The sequence below is a fragment of the Rhinolophus sinicus genome, linkage group LG12 (assembly GCF_036562045.2).
Source record: "Rhinolophus sinicus isolate RSC01 linkage group LG12, ASM3656204v1, whole genome shotgun sequence".
In the NCBI taxonomy this organism is placed as follows: Eukaryota; Metazoa; Chordata; class Mammalia; order Chiroptera; family Rhinolophidae; genus Rhinolophus; species Rhinolophus sinicus.
In genome coordinates, this window is record NC_133761.1 from 33,031,457 (window position 1) to 33,049,239 (window position 17,783).

The window sequence follows — 17,783 nt, forward strand, 5'->3', positions numbered from 1 at the left end:
GAAGTTCTACATTCTACATTAATCAAAATTGTCTTCATGTCCCAAGGCTCAGCTTATATCCTCCATTCTCCAAAATTTTTCCAATGAGGATTGGCTTTTCTACACACCCCTGACAGTGGATTCCTTATCTGCTCTAGCGCTTGGTTTCTTTTTCTTGCTATGAAATCTGTCTCCCTGCCTAGACTGTGAGCTTTTCCTTGGAACCACATCTTGTCATATCTGTATTCCTCCACAGCCTGAGTGTTGAATTTTGTAAATAAATTTTTTGAAAATAGATAAATGTTGAATGAACACATTTATTTACCAACAAAAGACCAATAAATGTTGAATTAAACTGGTCCTAATTCTGTACCAGACAACTGCCAACGCTGAGCCCAGGTCTTCCTCTATATACATTTGCCTGAATGTAAGAGATTCCAACGGCTATCTCCTATAATGGGGGCATCCTTGCTTTTTCCTTCCTGCTGGCTGGACTGAGGACATCCTGGCTGGAGACCCAGTGGTCACACTGAACCATAAGGCACCATGAAGGGAAAGCCATGCCTCATGGTAAAAGCAGTGAGGCACAGGAGTATAGTTCTTGGATCTGCTCCCACTTTGGACTCACTGCCTTCAGACTTCTAGAATATACAAAACAGAAATAAACTTCCTTCTTGAAGCCACTGTCACTTCAGTTTTTTTCTATAACTTGGAATTGAACACAATCCTAATTAATAGACTCTTTCTAAGTCTGTCCTATTGAATCCATCTGGCACTAGCACTGAATTCAGTCTTCCCAATACAATATCATGCTTCTCATGCTCCGGCTCAACAGCTGTCAGCGACTTCCACATATCACTAGGATAAAATCCACATTCCTCAGTTTAGTGGTCAAAGCCCCATAATCTGTTCCTGTGTCACATGCTAAACGTAACAACTCCCCCCACCTACCCCACCAACACCCCCACACACACACACACACACACACACACACACTCATTAAACCTCCATTCCAGCCATGTAGCTCCGTACAATCTCCCTTACGCTCTGCTGGTGGATTGAGTTATGACAACTGAGATATGGGTAGGTGAATACCTTGTGTGGCAAAGGGTACTTTGCAGATATGATTAAGTTAAGGATCTTGAGATGGAGAAATTAGCCTGGATTATCCAAGTCGACCCAATGTAATCACAAAGATCTTTATAAGAGAGAGAAGAAGAAGCAGGGGAGAGAAAGAGGAGGGAAAGGGGAAAAGGGGGAAAGGTGAGAGGGGGAGGAGGAGACTGGAAGATGGAAGAAGAGACTAGGGGCCAAGAAACAGAGGAAGCTGTTAGAAGCCAGAAAAGGCAAGGGAACAGATTTTTCCCTAGAGCCTCCAGAAGTAGCAGAAGCCCAATCAACACCTTGATTTTAGCCCAGTAAAACCTATTTCAGACTTCTGACCTCCAGAACTATAACATAATAAATTTGCATTGTTTTAAAGCACTGACTGCATGGTAATTTTTTAAAGCAACCATAGGAAACTAATACAATAACCAAAAATAGCAATGGAGGATTCCAGTGGGGAGTGAGCCACACTCTCCAACAGTAGATAAATGTTCCTCTGACAATACTCTTATCAGAACTTTCCAAAAATGCTAGGTGGTGCGCCTGCTCAGCCACTGACTTTACATGCAAATATTTTGGTTAAAATTTCAGTTTCAAACAACTCACTCTGAACATTACTACATCCTACACATTGGTGGATTCATTCATATTAATTACCTCATTTAACTTGTACAACAACCCTATGTCATAGATAGTGTCATGTCCATTTGATGGATGACATAACTGAGGCTCAGATAATATTGAGCACTTATTCAGAGCTAGGCACTATGCTAAGCACTTCATGTGTGTTAACTAATTTGATTCTTCCCCAAATCCCATTTCCCATTTACAGATGAGGAAACTGAGGCACAGAGAGTTTGAGTAATTTCTCAAAATCCTTACAGATGGTGAGTGGCAGGGCTGAGACTGGAACCCATGAGCTTCAGGTGCCAAGATCAGTGTGCTCTGGGTTGTACCCCCACTACCTCTCATCACTGTCATCCTCATGACCACCACCGTATTACTGACAACAGCCCAGCCCTGCCTTTCTCTCCGAGTCCCCTTCAGGATCCTGATGGGTAAGGCAGTGGTGGCTGTCTGCCGAGCCACATGACAGCATTCAAAAATGACCTCACGGGCTGGAGTTCCAAGTGGCAACTGGTCCCTTGGAAGGGCCTCCCTGAAACTGCTTACTAGTAACAGTGATGACGTGCTCCACTCTAAACTTGGCACTTCAGCCTTCTTCTTACCCTGACCCTCCTGTGTTATTCCTACATGCACATTAAACAGGGGAGCCCTCCTGAGCTTCCCTATGGATGGAGAATCGCAAGAAAGTGCTCTCTCGACCACACATGTGCCACACACTAGAGGCAGCAAGTCCAGAGGAAAGCACTAGACACTCTCATACCTACTCAACTGGTCTTAAACTCAACTGCTCACCCCTGAGTCCTCCCATGTCCTCTCTCACTGCCTGTTCAACTTCACACCCAACACCTTGTACAGGCCAGGTTTACAACCACCATACCTCTTCAGCCTGCTTGTCCTGAGACCTAAGACTGTTTCTACCCCTTTCTCTATCCGCACTCCCCTCTCACCCTGTGTGTTCTCTTAGGCACCAGTCAGAACTGTTTCTTGGCAAACCATGGAATTTTTTTCTAGATCCTCCAATGACTGTCTTATTCCTTCTCTGTCTTTCAAGGAGCAATCATCTATTTTCTTTTCTTTAAATCTTGGGCCTCATTTCAACTACCTCTTGCTGACAGAGATATGTGGTATTTGCTGATAGGAGCTTTAGGCATGAAACCATCTGAGGGTATCTCTACTATAGTACCTCTAGCAAGTGAGCTCAGGCCTCAGTGGCTCCAGCTTGCTTGGGCCTGGGCTCTAGGAGCAAGGAAGCTTGCAGCCCTGATTTGTAGAAAAGAGAAGCCTGGCAACTGGGGGACCTGAGACTGAATTCTACTAGCAAGAATAAAAGTATGAACAGATAGGGAAATAGAAGGTGAAGAGCCACGTCGCTATTTTCTCAGTGGGGGCGACTGAGATCTATCCTAAGGGACAAGCTTCAGGGGCTGAAACTTTCCAGACCATCAACCTATCTTGGTATCTTGACATGATTTTGTGAAGCTGTCCCTTTGAAAGCAGGCAGGGAGAACTGTACAGGAATGGACTCCTAAATGGAAAACTCCAGTTAAATACGTGCTGATTGTCGTGCGGGGCGGCCTGCGGGGTCTCTGCTCCCGCTCCCCACATAAGAACGCAGGACATGGTGAGGTCACAAAGGAACACCCACGGAGCCATAGGTAGGGGAGTCATACCACTATAGTCTCACTGGAGACTGGATTCACACGACGTGCGACCCGCTGTCCACTTTTCTGCCAACCGACTGACTCTGACTCCCCAGCGCAGCCATGGCATTTATATCAGTGGCCAACTGGCTAACCGGCTACAACCGACGGCCATCTACTACCCGAGCCAGCACCTTTCCACGTGAGGCCGAGAGCCTGGAAACTGCACTCCTGGCTCTGTCCCCACACTCCACCCCTACAGGATCTCGCCTCACAATCTACGTGACAAGCATCTTCCGAGAGGGGCCCTGTGAGAGCCTGGAGGTGAATGCAATATCCTGGACACAACCAGGCTCTCTGGACACAGCCAGGGTTTCTCAGGGCACCACCAGTCCATCTGGGAACAGCCACACTTCCTGGGCTTCTTAGGGTACCACTAATCTCCCCGGGAACAGCCAGGGTTTCTCAGGGCACCACCAGTACTTCTGGGCACAGCCAGACTTCCTGGACTCAGCCAGGGCTCTCAGGGCACTGCCACTCTCTCTGGGCCTCTCAGGGTACCGTGCTGAAACAAAAGTGACTCACAGTCAAGGTGCTTACATATTCTCGATGGCAGCTGGTCGAGACACAAAAGCAAACATCCGCCAGTTCCACTACATGGTGGTATGTTCCCAAGCAAACAGTCAAGCGGTCCATTAAATTAGGGATAGAAGGCAATTCCCCACAGTCCATAGTCATTCGCCAGGACTGTCCTGGGGGTGCGGATGACCTTGACCTCACCCTCATCTCCCATGGAGGACTCAGCAAGTGTTTCCTCCTGGGACTACAAGTCCTGCATCCGGGCTGCCTCAGCAAGAACTTCCCAGCCCACAGGGCCGCAACGACCTTTGCTTTCTCCGGCCTGTGCTGGTTGGGGAACAGTCCACGTCCTCCCACCCCTCCACGGGGGTCCATCTCTCCAGCAGCTGCTCCTCCTGGTCTTCCTCAGACTCAGTGTTCATACGCACAAACTGCTCCACCACCCTTTAGAGATCTTTGGCCGGGACCATACGCTGCTCGCTGCACCATGTGTCGTGCGGGGTGGCCTGCGGGGTCTCTGCTCCCACTCTCCACATAAGAACGCAGGATGTGGCTAGGCCAAAAAGGAACACCACAACCATGGAGCCATAGGTAGGGGAATCACACCACTATAATCTCACTGGAGGCTGGATTCACACGACGTGCAACCTGCTGTCCGCTTTCTGCCAACCGACCCACTCCCACTCCCCAGCGCAGCCGCAGCAGTTATATCAGGGGCCAATTGGCTAACCAGCTACAGCTGACAGCCAACTAGCCAGAGCCGACGGCCATCTACTACCCGAGCCAGCACCTTTCCACGTGAGGCTGACAGCCTGGAAACTGCACTCCTGGCTCTGTACCCACACTGATTATCTTCCACCTTCTTGCATCCACAGAGAGGCTATCTTCCTGAGTTGGGGAGGAGATGACTGCTCACAGGAACTCCTTGCTTTTTCTGGAAAAACAGGTGATGGAACTCACCACCTAACCTTAAGATGCACCTGGAACTGTTCTAGGGACTTTAATAATCCTCACAGCCCTGTAGGTTTATCATCCCTATTAAACAGATGAGAAAACTGAGGTGTGGGGATGGAGCCAGGAGTGCAGTTTCCAGGCTCTCGGCCTCACATGGAAAGGTGTTCACTCGGGTAGTAAATGGCCATCAACTGTGATTGGATGGCCATCAGCTGTAACCAGTGAGCCATTGGCCACTAATATAACTGCCGTGACTACGCTAGCAGAAAATGGGGGGCTAGCAAGAAGATGGTGGCTGAACTAGCAAGAGCGGTGTCGCGCGGGAGACCCTGCTCGCTGCGCCATTTGTCGTGCGCGGAGGCCTCGCCGCGCCATCTTTCAGGCGGGGCGGCCTGCGGGGTCTCTGCTCCCGCTCCCCACACAAGAACGCAGGCTATGGTGAGGCCGAAAAGGAACACCCACAGAGCCATAGGTAGGGGAGTCATACCACTTTATTCTCTCTGGCGGCACTATACTCTCAATGGAAGCTGGATCCACACTGTCCGCAAACCGCCATCCACACTTGCCAGCCCAGCCACCATCTTCTTGTTAGCCCCCATTCTTCTCTCTCTAGCGTAGCCACAGCAGTTATATTAGTGGCCAATGGCTCACTGGTTACAGCTGACGGCCAACTAGCCACAGCTGATGGCCATGCAATCACAGTTGGCCATTTACTACCTGAGCCAGCACCTGTCTATGTGAGGCCGAGAGCCTGGAAACTACTTTCTGGGGCTCTGCCCCCACAGGGATAGAGTAGTTGGGTAACTCAAAGGTTACTAACCTAGACAACCTAGGAAGGACAATCCCAGAGCCCCTGCCCTTGACCACAGCCCCTGCAGCCTCTTAATTGTCTCCTGACGGCCCCATTCCTGGAAGGCCGATTAAATGCATTTAGTGCAGAGGCATCCCGCTCTCTGATTGAGGACAACTGGGAACTTGGTCAGCTGGGTGTGTTCGGGGTAAGAGTGTGTGTTCCTGAGGAGCTCCCTCCCTGTGCTTCCAGTCCTGGAGATCATAACGAGAGAGGGTCTCCATTTTCAGTCCTCTCCCCAAACCATCCTCTGGCTTTCTAGCAACTACCATAAAATGCCCTCCCCTTTCTTTCCTCCACAGTGTAGGGTAGCTGGAGCTTAAGCTGCCGTAGAGAACCAAGAATAAAATCCAAACGACGCAGGCATTCAAATACCAGACCAAGGAGAGGTGGTGGCATCAATTTGGCTTGCCAGCTGAATAAGGCTCACACTAGCTAGATACCATCTCAACAACTCTCCCTTTCCCAGGTCGGTGGAGACCAGGTCTGCGTGTCTCCGACGCGGGGCACAGCGCCCTCACGGGGCACTCCGAGGTGGCTGTTGTGCCGTGCGCCCCGCGCCATGAGCGGGTCCTGCTTTCCCCGCCAGGGGTGGCCTGACTTCTCCCGCAAGGGGTCGGGCACCGCGCCCCTCCCTGTCTCGTTCTATCCGGAGGAGTCGGAGCGATGGGCTCCGGGGCGGGAGGGTCTCCTGGCTCTCGGGGCCGCGCGGAGCCGCAAGGGCTGGGGCGCGGACTGGGGCGCAGACCGGAGGTCAGCGCCCGCGGGCGTCGGTCAACCCAAGCTCTGCCTACGTATCTGTCAGTCGGTGGGTATGTCTATCTGTGCCCCGGGGCAGCGGGGCCGTGCAGAGCCCCAGGGAAAGCGCACCTCGCTCACCTGCAGCAGTCGCCAGCGCCTGGAAAGCAAGACAGGGGCGCAGCCACCCGGGTCTTCCTCTTGGGCCTCCTCGCTGCGCCGAGAGCCGCGGCTATACTCAGGGGCCGCTCGTGGGAGCCAAGCTAGAAGCCCGCGCCACTGCCGCTGTCTCCTCCTTAGCCGCCTCCTCCAAGTCCCATCCCCGAACGCTCCCCTCGCTCGCAGGCTGCCTGGAAGGCTCCGCGCCAGAGCGGGCGGGCGGGCGGCCGGGAAGGCGGTGCCGTGGCGTACGGAAGGAGGGCTGTCCTCTTTGGGGATAGGAAAGGCGCGGAGAGGGAGCGGCCTCGGGTGGGGCCCCACCCGGGAGCTGGGCACCCTGGCCGTGCGCCTTGCCTGCTGCCACCTGGCTCCGCTTGGTCCTTCTGCAAGTCCAGGTGGGGATGGGACTCCAGGCGTCCGGAGCCGCAGGCTCAGAACTACAGGGAGCTTTGGGAGCGTGGTGGAGGGGTGCAGAAAGGAAGAGAGCATCTCCAGGGGCAAGGGGTGAACGGCAGGGGTTCTATATGCTGAATTTGGGGTCATGATTGGCAGGAGACATCCATTGAGGACGATGATGAAGAAAAAATGGTGAGAACTGGGATAATTGGTGACAAGTGCCAGCAGCTGTCTTGGCAGTGCCTAGAACGCTCCACCAGTGAGAATTCATATTAACAGAGCGTCCACTGGCCAGAGACCAGGCCCCGGATCGGGAGAGGAGTAGGATGCCAGGACACGAAGGAAACAGGATCCTACCCTGAAGGAGCCAAGAGTATCTAGTTCAAACAAGACTTTTGAAAGATGGGCAAAGACTTTGCAGTTTTGCGAAGTGGGAGAACATGACCTTAGAGGTCCCCAGGGAATTTTGGAGGGCTGCAGAAGATAGGATTGGTCAGTGGCAGGGAAAGGGCCTGGCACTGTCACTCTACCAGCTTTCCTTGCTCCTGGCCAGCTAAGGCGACTGGGTTCTTCTGCACAACAGGCCAGGACATCTCCTAATAATGGCTCGAAAATTCTATTCCCAAACACACAGTTCAGGTTTTAACAAGCTATGGGGGAGAGGCAGCTGAACTGAGTTAACGAGTTTCAAAACTTCTGAATGTGCCAGTCTGATCATTTAAGTGCTCTTGACTGCCTTTACTCCTAACCATCACTTTTATTTGATGATAGTTGGTTTCTGGAACATGAAAAAACACCACGTACATAATCAATCTTCAGAAAAGCTCCAGGAGTGGGTAATTAAAATTCCAGCCATAAATCAAGGCATTAACATACTCAAGCCATGGGGCAACTCAGTGGCACCATCACGCCAAGAAAGAATCTTGGATTCACGGTCCCTTCCTCTGCACCTGAGGTTCACTGGGCAGTCTAGGCTTCCTGCACCGATCAGAAATTATTTCTTTGCATGTCCTTGGGAGGAGTTAGGTGGACGTCAGAAAGCAGAAGAAAGTCTTCAGGAAATGTTTGGTCTCTGAAGTTTTGGATCCCACAGATGAAAATTCTTCCTGAGTCAGGGCCAGTGTAAATCCCCAAGGAGCTGGGGAAGTTTCTATGGAAACTTACATGTAAAATGTGCTGCCTTATTCCAAGACACCAGTATGATCCAGTAATTTACTAGGAAAACAATAGCAAGTCCGAAATCCTTCCAAATTTTAGGAATCGTAATTTAGTAACTTGATTCCATTGACTATGTTGTATGACAACTAGAATGGGTGTGCTTTTCCCCAGGGAGTTCTTTGGAATTCTTCAGGATAGGAAATCTTCGTGTGAAGCATGCCTGGGGCCAAGTCAAATAGGTCAATGAGTTTTGTTCTACTTTGTAAAACGATCTTCAAGCAAAAGTGAGCTCAATGTCCTGAAATATCAAGTCAGAAAAAACCGTGCCTTAATTTCCTAATTACCTTCAGGGTGAATGCAAGTTAATGATAATAAAGGCTGGGGAAAGCCCAGATTTCCTTTTTCTGCCAGAGACCCTGCTACTACCAGCTTAGTGTACAGAGAATCTTATTCAGAAATGTGAGGTTAAGATTTTAAGTTCTCATGTGGGCACTCGAGCAAACAGATGAGAATTAGGGTGTGTAGTATCTGAGTGTTCAAGAGTTAGTTAGAATTATTAACTGTTTAATTATACGTTGGTAGCTATACTGTGTTCAATTCTCAGTTCTCTGTCTCCACATGGGGTCTATTGTGGAGGAGGATTTGGTGGGGAGATCATTGTTTGATTCAGGCCTCACATTCATGAATAGCCTCAAATATAGACTTTTGACATAAGCATTCATTTGTTCCTTGTAAGCAAGAATTTTTTTATTTGTTTTAGTTTGCTTCCTAAAGGGCAGATTGAAATGAGGCTATCAAACAGAAAGGGGACCAGAGTGTAAGGAAAACGAAGAGCAGACAAGCTGGCTTACAGACCCATAGCCTAAAATGAATCCTGTACTGAATGAGGAGAAATGTAAAGTTGCAATGTTACCTCATTTGCAGTTTCTCAAGGTGACTGATAATGATTGAGTCCCATGTAAACTGTTGGAGCTCCTTTCCGTCATCCCGCTGGGCCAGCTGACAACTGGGGTGTGGGGGCAGGCCCCAGAAAGTAGTTTCCAGGCTCTCGGCCTCACATAGACAGGTCCTGGCTCAGGTAGTAAATGGCCAACTGTGATTGCATGGCCATCAGCTGTGGCTAGTTGGCCGTCAGCTGTAACCAGTGAGCCATTGGCCACAATATAACTGCTGTGGCTACGAGAGAGAAGAGAGAAAGAATGGGGGCTAGCAAGAAGATGGCGGCTGGGCTGGCAAGCATGGATGGCGGTTTGCGGACTGTGTGCATCCAGCCTCCAGTGAGAGTATAGTGCCGCCAGAGAGAATATAGTGGTATGACTCCCCTACCTATGGCTCCGTGGGTGTTCCTTTTTGGCCTCACCATATCCTGCGTTCTTGTGTGGGGAGTGGGAGCAGAGACCCCACAGGCCGCCCCGCACGACATGGGGATATGGGCTTGACAGGGGAGCATTGAGAGGTGGTGGCTGAGTTTCCACTCCAGCCCAGAGTGGGGAACCCTCCCATCTGGGGCAGTGCTCCCTTCTGGGTGCCCCATCAACATGGACAGCTGGTTTTGTGTCCAGAGGGTCCCCTTGAGGACAGGCTGGCTAATGGCACCATTGTCCCAGGTGAAATAATTTGTAAACAAACATATCATCCCACCTTGGAAAGACAGGATGAAAGTGATCAGGTAAAACCTATAGCAAGTCAAAAATTTGTTCAGGAAAACAATATGCATTTCAAAGAAGACTTCAATGTTTATATGTGATCCTCAACTTGGACTGTTTGCTCCTGAGGGCAGGGATCAGGCTTTCTGCTTGTTTGCAGCTAATCGCTCTATGCTATGCTGTGGAAGGAACTGGGCTGTTGCGGATTTAACTAGAGTTTAGAGCCTTGTAGTGTTTGTGGACTTCAGGTTGATGAGGCTGCCTTAAGGATGAGATAATAGGATGGAATGGGGAAGCTTAAGGCATAGGCAAGAGTGAGTGGAAACCTGACTTGTTTTCTTGGATATTGAAAGGTTGAAACACCACCTATCTCCCTGGAGACTAGTTTCCACTTTTGAAGTGGAGGGTGGACCTGCTATGTGTGGAAGCATCACTCAGTAACACAGGTTTCTGCTTCTTTCATCCCTAAACCTAGGAAATGGTACTAAGTGGTCTGTTGTTAGGAGCCAATAGCCTGATGCCTGTGACACTCCACTAACTACCTTCTCACAATGCCATTAATGAGTCTATGTATGCATTGGTTGCCTGGTATTAAATAAGATTGCAAGATACTTGGGCAATGTGTGTTTCTATCCTATAAAATCCTCCAGCATGCTGGCAGAGCTCAACAAGTGGCAACTAAGAAAAACAAAAATATCAGAAATCAGGACTTTTCACATTCTCTCTTGCTGAAGAAAATAACTGGGGCGTGGTTATTACCAGGATTCAACAGAAGGGGAAACACTACAGATGGTCCAGTGGAAATCATAAGGCAATGAACTGCTGAGAGCCACAATAAATCACAATATAGAGAAAAATAGGATGTGGTGCAATAAAGTGAACAATTTCATTGGTAGAGCAGTCTTTGAGAAAAATTGATGGAAATGTCTTGACTCAAAACAAGAAGCAGCAAAGCAGTTTCCAAGTATGGAACGTGCCAGAACATTACTGGCTGCATGTACACTATCTGTAAACAAAAAGATGTTGAGAAGAGGATGCAATACCAAAGTTTTAAAGAGTTAAAAATTTCTTTTAGTTAGAGCAAAATTTCTAAGACAGCTCAGCATCCCTGGCCAGGCTTGAGAGGGCACGGACTACTTCACCTTTAGCTCTAGCCTATACATGAGGCAGAATAGGATGTTAGAAGAATTTCTGAAAATCACTTACATTTGACTCTTGAGCAACATGGGTTTAAACTGCATGGGTCCACTTTCAATATCCACTGCATAGTCAACCAAACGTGGATCAAAAACAGCATTTTTGATCTATGGTTGGGAATCTATGGATACAAAGGGTCAACTGTATGCATTGTTCTACATCATTTTATATGAGGCACTTGAGCATCTGTGGATTTGAGTATCTGTGAGGGGTCCTGGAACCAATCCCCTGCAGATATCAAAGGACAACTGTAGTTAAATTTTTGGGAAGTGAAAAGTTATATGCAGACTTTGACTGAGGAGAAGTCAGTGCCTCCACATTGTTCAAGGGTCAATTATAATGTAATGCACCATATCAACAGAATAAAGAACAAAAACCACATGATCTTCTCAATAGATGCAGAAAAAGCATTTGAGAAAATTCAACATTTCTTCATGATGGAAACACTCAACACACTAAAAGTATAAAGGACTTCCTCAACCTGGTAAAGGGCATCTGCAAAACCCTCACAACTGACATCATATCAATGGTGGAAGACTGGAAAGTTTCCCTGTAGGATGAGAACAAGACAAGGACGTCCTCTCTCACCACTTGTATTGTACTAGAAGTTCCAGGCCAGGCACGAAAATGGAACTAAAAGGCATCAGATTGGAAAGAAACAAGTAAAACTATCTCTATTTGCAGAAGACATGATCTAGTAGATAGTGTTGGGGGTCAAGATAGGCCACCCCAAAATATACCACAGTGGCATACTGATTATTCTGAATTAAAGTTACTTAAGAAATAGCTTGTTTCTTAAGACACTCTAACTCCCGCTCTTCCCCCTGAAAGCAGGAAATAAATCTCCCATGTGAAAGTATCCTCCCTGCGCCAGGAGGATAAAAGGCATCCTTATCACCAGAGTTAGGGAATTCAAGGCTGAGAAAGCTATATAAACAAACTGTGTTATTTCTTCATTAGTTTGCTACCCCAAACACAACCCTTTCGTTTTGTGCAATCTTCACAAATAATTGTTTCTTTGCCTAAAATGGTATATAAAGTAGCCTGCTTTGGTCACTTCAGGGGTCTCATTTCTATAAGACCTCCATACATATTAATTAAATTTGTTTTTTCCTCCTGTTAATCTGTTTAGTGTCAATTTAATTGTTAGACCCATCAATAAGAACTAAGAAGTATAGGAAGAAATGTTTCCCCCCCGCTGACAATAGAAATTCTAAAGAATTCACTAAAAAAAAAAAAAAACTATTAGAACTAATAAATTAGTTCAGCAAGATTGCAGTTTACAAGATCAACAGATAAAAATCAATTGTACTTCTATACAATCTGAAAATGAAACTAAGAAAATTCCATTGACAATAGCATCAAAAAGAATAAAACACTTAGAAATAAATTTAACAAAATAAGTACAAAATGTTGTTGAAATAAATTAAAGGAGATTTAAATAAATGGAAAGACATTCCATATTCATAGATTGGAAGACTTAATGTTGTTAAGATGGCAATAATCCCTTGGTTGATCTAAAAATGAACACAATCCCTATCAAAATCCCAGCTGGCTTCTTTGCAGAAATTAAGCTGATGGTAAAGTTCATATGGAAATTCAAGGAACCAAGAATAGCCAAAACAATCTTGAAAAAGAACAAAGTTGAAGAACTCACTCTTCCTAATTTCAAAACTTACTGCAAAGCTACAGTAAATCAAGACAGTGTATTACCTGCATAAAGATAGGCATATAATTCAATGGAATAGAATTGAGAGTACAAAAAGAAACCCTCATATTTACAGTTAATTGATTTTTAACAAAGGTGTTAAGACCACTCAATGGGTGAAAGAATTCCACAGGTTGTGTTGGGACTACTAGATTGTCACGTGGGCAAAAGTTAAATTGGATCCATATCACTTACCACATACAAAAATTAATTCAAAATGGATCAAAGACCTCAATGTAAGAGCCAAATCTATTAAACACTTAGAAGAAAACATAGAAATAAATCTTCATGACCTTGGATTAGGCAATGATTTCTTGGCTATGACTCCAAAATCACAAATGACAAAAGAAAAATTCAACTGGAGTTCATCAAAATTAAAAGTTTTGTGCTTCAATAGATCATCAAGAAAAGACAACCCAAAAAATGGGGGAAGTTTTTGCAAATCATAGATTTGTATCTTATTTTGGCAAGTAAGCAACTAGTATCTAGAATATATAAAGGACTTTTACAATTCAATAATAAAAAGATAACCCACTTAATAAGTGGGTGAAGTTTCTGAATAGACATTTTTCCAGAGAAGATATACAAGTGGTCAATAAGGAAGTAAAAAGATGCTCAACATCATTCACCATCAGAGAAATGCAAAGCAAAACCACATCACACCCATTGGATGGCTATAATAAAAAAAGATGGGCAATAACAAGTGTGTAATAAGGATATAGAGAAATTGAACCCTCAGATATTGCTGATGGAATTGTAAAATGGTGCAGCCAGTATGGAAAACAGTTTGGCAACTTCTCAAAAAGTTAAACATATATTATATGACTCAGAAATTCCATTCCTAGGTATATCCCCAAGAGAAATGAAAACATATGCCTACACAAAAACTTGTACACAAATGTTCATAGCAGCATTATTTATAATAGTCAAAAGATAGACACAACCTATATGTCCACCAACTGATGAATGAATAAGTAAAATGGAATAGTATTCAGCAATAAAAAGGAATGAAATACTGATTTATGCTACATAATGGATAAACCTTGAAAACATGCTGATTTACAAAGAGCCAATCACTAAAGACAATATGTTATATGATTCCATGTCCAGAATAGGCAAATCCATAGAGACGGAAAGTAAATGAGTGGTTGCCTCGAGCTGGGAATGTTGGGGGAAGATAGGGAATTGACATGGCTTTATTATTAGAATCTTGGGATATTCTTGTAAAGGAGGAAAGACAAACATGCTTTATCACACATAGTTTTTCAGGGGTTAATTTACATCTGAAGTGCTCAGGAAGTGGGTAAACACATCACTATATTTCAGTTACATGTTAACTGTTCAGAATTTTTCCCCATATACCCAAGGCCTCCGGATCCCATAGGATCGCAAATCTGGTCATTGATTGATCTAATGATACAATGACCTGCTAGGAAAGAGAAAAGAGCAAGTTCCAAGGAAGAGTACATTTAGTGATTTAATTCTTCATTCACAGCCCTACTGAATTAAACTCACATAAAAGGAGGGGCCGGCCCGGTGGCTCAGGCAGTTAGAGCTCCATGCTCCTAACTCCGAAGGCTGCCGGTTCGATTCCCACATGGGCCAGTGGGCTCTCAACCACAAGGTTGCCAGTTCAATTCCTTGAGTCCCGCAAGGGATGGTGGGCTCTGCCCCCTGCAACTAAGATTGAACATGGCACCTTGAGCTGAGCTGCCGCTGAGCTCCTGGATGGCTCAGTTGGTTGGAGCACATCCTCTCAACCACAAGGTTGCCAATTCGACTCCCGCAAGGGATGGTGGGCCTAGCAATGGCAACTGGACCTGGACCTGGAGCTGAGCTGTGCCCTCCACAACTAAGACTGAAAGAACAACAACTTGAAGCTGAACAGCACCCTCCACAACTGAGATTGAAAGGACAACAACTTGACTTGGAAAAAAGGCCTGGAATTACACACTGTTCCCCAATAAAGTCCTGTTCCCCTTCCCCAATAAAATCTTTAAAAAAAAAATCTTAAACTCACATAAAAGGAATTATTATTTTATTTTACAGAAAAAGTGACTGCTTTAATGCATTAGGTAAAGTTTTACATAAAATCCGAAATTTACAGTCCATCCATGCTCCAATTGGTAAAAAAAAAAAAAAAAACAATGCAAGATTCATCGCTAGGCATTGCAGTCAAACCCAAGTTCACGGCCCACACAGATCCGTGTCCAACCTCAGGTACTGAGCTAGTTTCCATTCTCTGCGCTGAACATTCATTCCGCCAGCTTCATGGGTCTGCAGCAAACTTCTGGATCCCACCCGAGAGATTCTCCACGGCCATCTGGTCCTCGTTGTGTAGCCAGCAGAAGGCCTTCTCGTCCTGGTGGATCTTCTCCTGGTCACTGGACTGGGCTGCCTTGGCCGAGAGCACGAGCCCAAGTTGCTGCTGTCCCTGAGCAGCTCCCCCAGCAGCTTGGGTGAGATGCTGAGGAAGTCGCAGCCCGCCAGCACCTTGATCTCCTCGGTGTTGCGGAAGGAGGTGGCCATGACCATGGTCTTGTAGCTGAACTTCTTGTAGAATAATAGTTGTAGGTCTTGGTGACGCTCTTCACACCGGGGTCCTCCAGTGGTCGTAAGACTTCTGGCAGATGTTGGCCATGTGTCAGTCCAGGATACGCGGCTCGAAGGAGGAGGTGAGCATCACACCCGCCTTGGCGCAGGCAACAGCCTGAGTGAAGGAGAAGAGCAGCGTCACATTGCAGTGGACGCCATGCTGCTCCTTGAGCTCCTCTGCAGCCTCAATTCCCTTGCAGGTGGACGGCAGCTTTATCAGAATCCGGTCCTTGCTTACCCTGGCATCCTTGTGGAGCTTGATGAGACGCCTGGCTCAGGCCACCATGGCGTCCTTGTCAAAGGAGAACCTCGTATCCACTTCCATGGATACATGGCCCAGGATCTTCAGTATTCCTGCTCCAAACAACACAAAAAGTTTATCAATGGCCTTTTGAATCTGCTCCTCTTGTGACCCGCCCAGCTTCTTGCCCTAAGCAATGGCTTCTTCCACCAGCTCCTGGAATGCGGGCATCTGCGTGGCAGCCAGGATCAGGGACTGGTTGGTGGTGGCATCCTGTGGCTTGTACTTGTCGATGGCATGGAAGTCGCCCGCGTCGGCCGCCATGGTGGTGAACGGGGTGGTGAACTGCTTGAGTGGATCCATCGCGTTCTCCATCCTCTGCTGCTTTACCGGAGAACGCGACAAAGCGAGACTATTATTATTCTTAATCACAAGAATAGGAGCTAAGAATGCCATTTCCTTTTGATTTCAAATTGAAGCACAGCATTAGCTAGGCTCTCATGTGATCTGTCCTTTAATTTTTCTTCAGAGATCAATTCTTTTATTACCAAGTTGCTGGTTTTTGCCTATCAGCTTTACAATTTTCTTCTAGAAGTCAAGATTGCCCCCCTCTCACACACACATACACACTAAACACTACTCTGGCTGTGGTGTTGATAGGGTTTGCTGGATGAGTGACCCTCCCTTTGTTTCCTTGCTCAGTCTGTAGAAATGAGACTTTTCCCCAGTGGGCTCTTCTGTGATAAGTGGTCTCTAGGGAGCTTAAGCCCCACTGAGTTGTTCTTAAAGAACTTAATCACAGGTGCCATGAGTGGCATTACAGGTGGTTTTAATTTCTCTTGCATGCTTATTTATTCTTATTCTTGTAACCATTTTTGAGTTCTTTCTACTTGCCAGACAAGTGCCAGGTGCTGAGGACAGACTACTAAGGAACACAAGACACAGACTCTATGAAGTTTTAATCTCCTGGGGAATTACAGACTAGAAAAGTAACAGGAACCATAGAATGTAAGATGTGTCTTGATTGGGACACTGGGTATGCTACAGTAGAACAGAAAACAAATACCTCCCAGACTAGTGAGTCAGAGGCGGCTTCCAGAAGGAAGTGACTTTCAAGTTGAGACCCAAAGGATGAGTCATTGGCTTCCTTTCTTTCTTTTATTTTTGCAACACATTACTTATATAATACTTTTTAAAGCCCAGTGTGGGGACAGAGTCCCAGAGAGCAGTTTCCAGGCTCTCGGCCTCATGTGGAAAGGTGCTGGCTTGGGTAGTAGATGGCCATCAGCTGTGGCTAACTGACCATCAGCTGTAACCAGTTAGCCAATTTGCCACTGATATAACTGCCGCGGCTGCGCTGGTTAGTCGGTTGGTTGGCAGGCAGAAAAGCAGACAGAAGGTTGCAGGTTGCAGGTCATGTGGATCCAGACTCCAGTGAGACTATAGTGCCTCCAGACTCCAGAGACTATAGTGGTATGACTCCCCTATCTATGGCTCCGTCGGTGTTCCTTTTTGGCCTAGCCATATCCTGCATTCTTACGTTGGGAGCGGGACTAGAGACTCTGCAGCCCGCCTCGCACGACAAATGGCTCAGCGAGCAGGGTCTCCCACATGACACCCACAAGTTTACAGTGTTTCCTGATGTACGAGTTGTACCTGGATTCTCTATTAAGATGTTTAAGAAGTTAGCTCAGTGACATAGATGATACAGTGCATTACATCACAGGGCAGAAGAAAGCCTCAAGGGAAAGGACTGCTGTATTTTGTCTCTATTTGATAGGTGTGAAAATAGACACCGTACCATGATACAGGCTTTCTAGGGCAGGGACAGTGGCAGGAAAGGAATAGTCCAGGCTCCTGACTATTCCTCTAAGACAGTGCAAACAAATTACATCACTGTTCTACTTACATGTACTAGCCTGAGTTATATTTGACATTTTATATATACAATATGCATATTCTTCTCAAAAGATAACTCAGTGAAGTTTAAAATGGTACCTAATTTCCTCGAAAGGAAATTGCTTGCTTAAAACAATTAACCACACTAAAAGGCCCATCTCAGTTGATCTTTCTCCCTGCCTGAACAAATTCTTTATGAGAACTAAAGGTTGATATTTGCAGAGCACATTCCAGTCTAATTAAATAGGAAATTGACAGCTTTGTGTAATGCAAACCTCAACTTAAAGATCTATCCCAAGTTGACATGGCT

At 46.5% G+C, this 17,783-nt stretch overlaps 1 protein-coding gene and 1 pseudogene across 5 annotated transcripts in view; both read right to left on the minus strand.

The window, feature by feature from the left end:
- MATN2 (matrilin 2) overlaps positions 1 to 6,915 on the minus strand; it is a 145,399-nt gene extending 138,484 nt beyond the window's left edge. For 2 of the 5 annotated variants that reach the window (XM_074317011.1, XM_074317012.1), the window contains exon 1: positions 6,616 to 6,915. The gene's annotated coding sequence lies outside the window, so the exon portion shown is untranslated. Of the gene's footprint in view, positions 1 to 6,606 lie in introns of all 5 variants that reach the window. The other 3 variants (XM_019714991.2, XM_019714988.2, XM_019714989.2) reach the window with 2 other exon arrangements.
- A 7,965-nt stretch (positions 6,916 to 14,880) lies between these two features.
- LOC109436425 (transaldolase) lies at positions 14,881 to 16,144 on the minus strand (annotated as a pseudogene).
- Between the last annotated feature and the right edge of the window lie 1,639 nt (positions 16,145 to 17,783).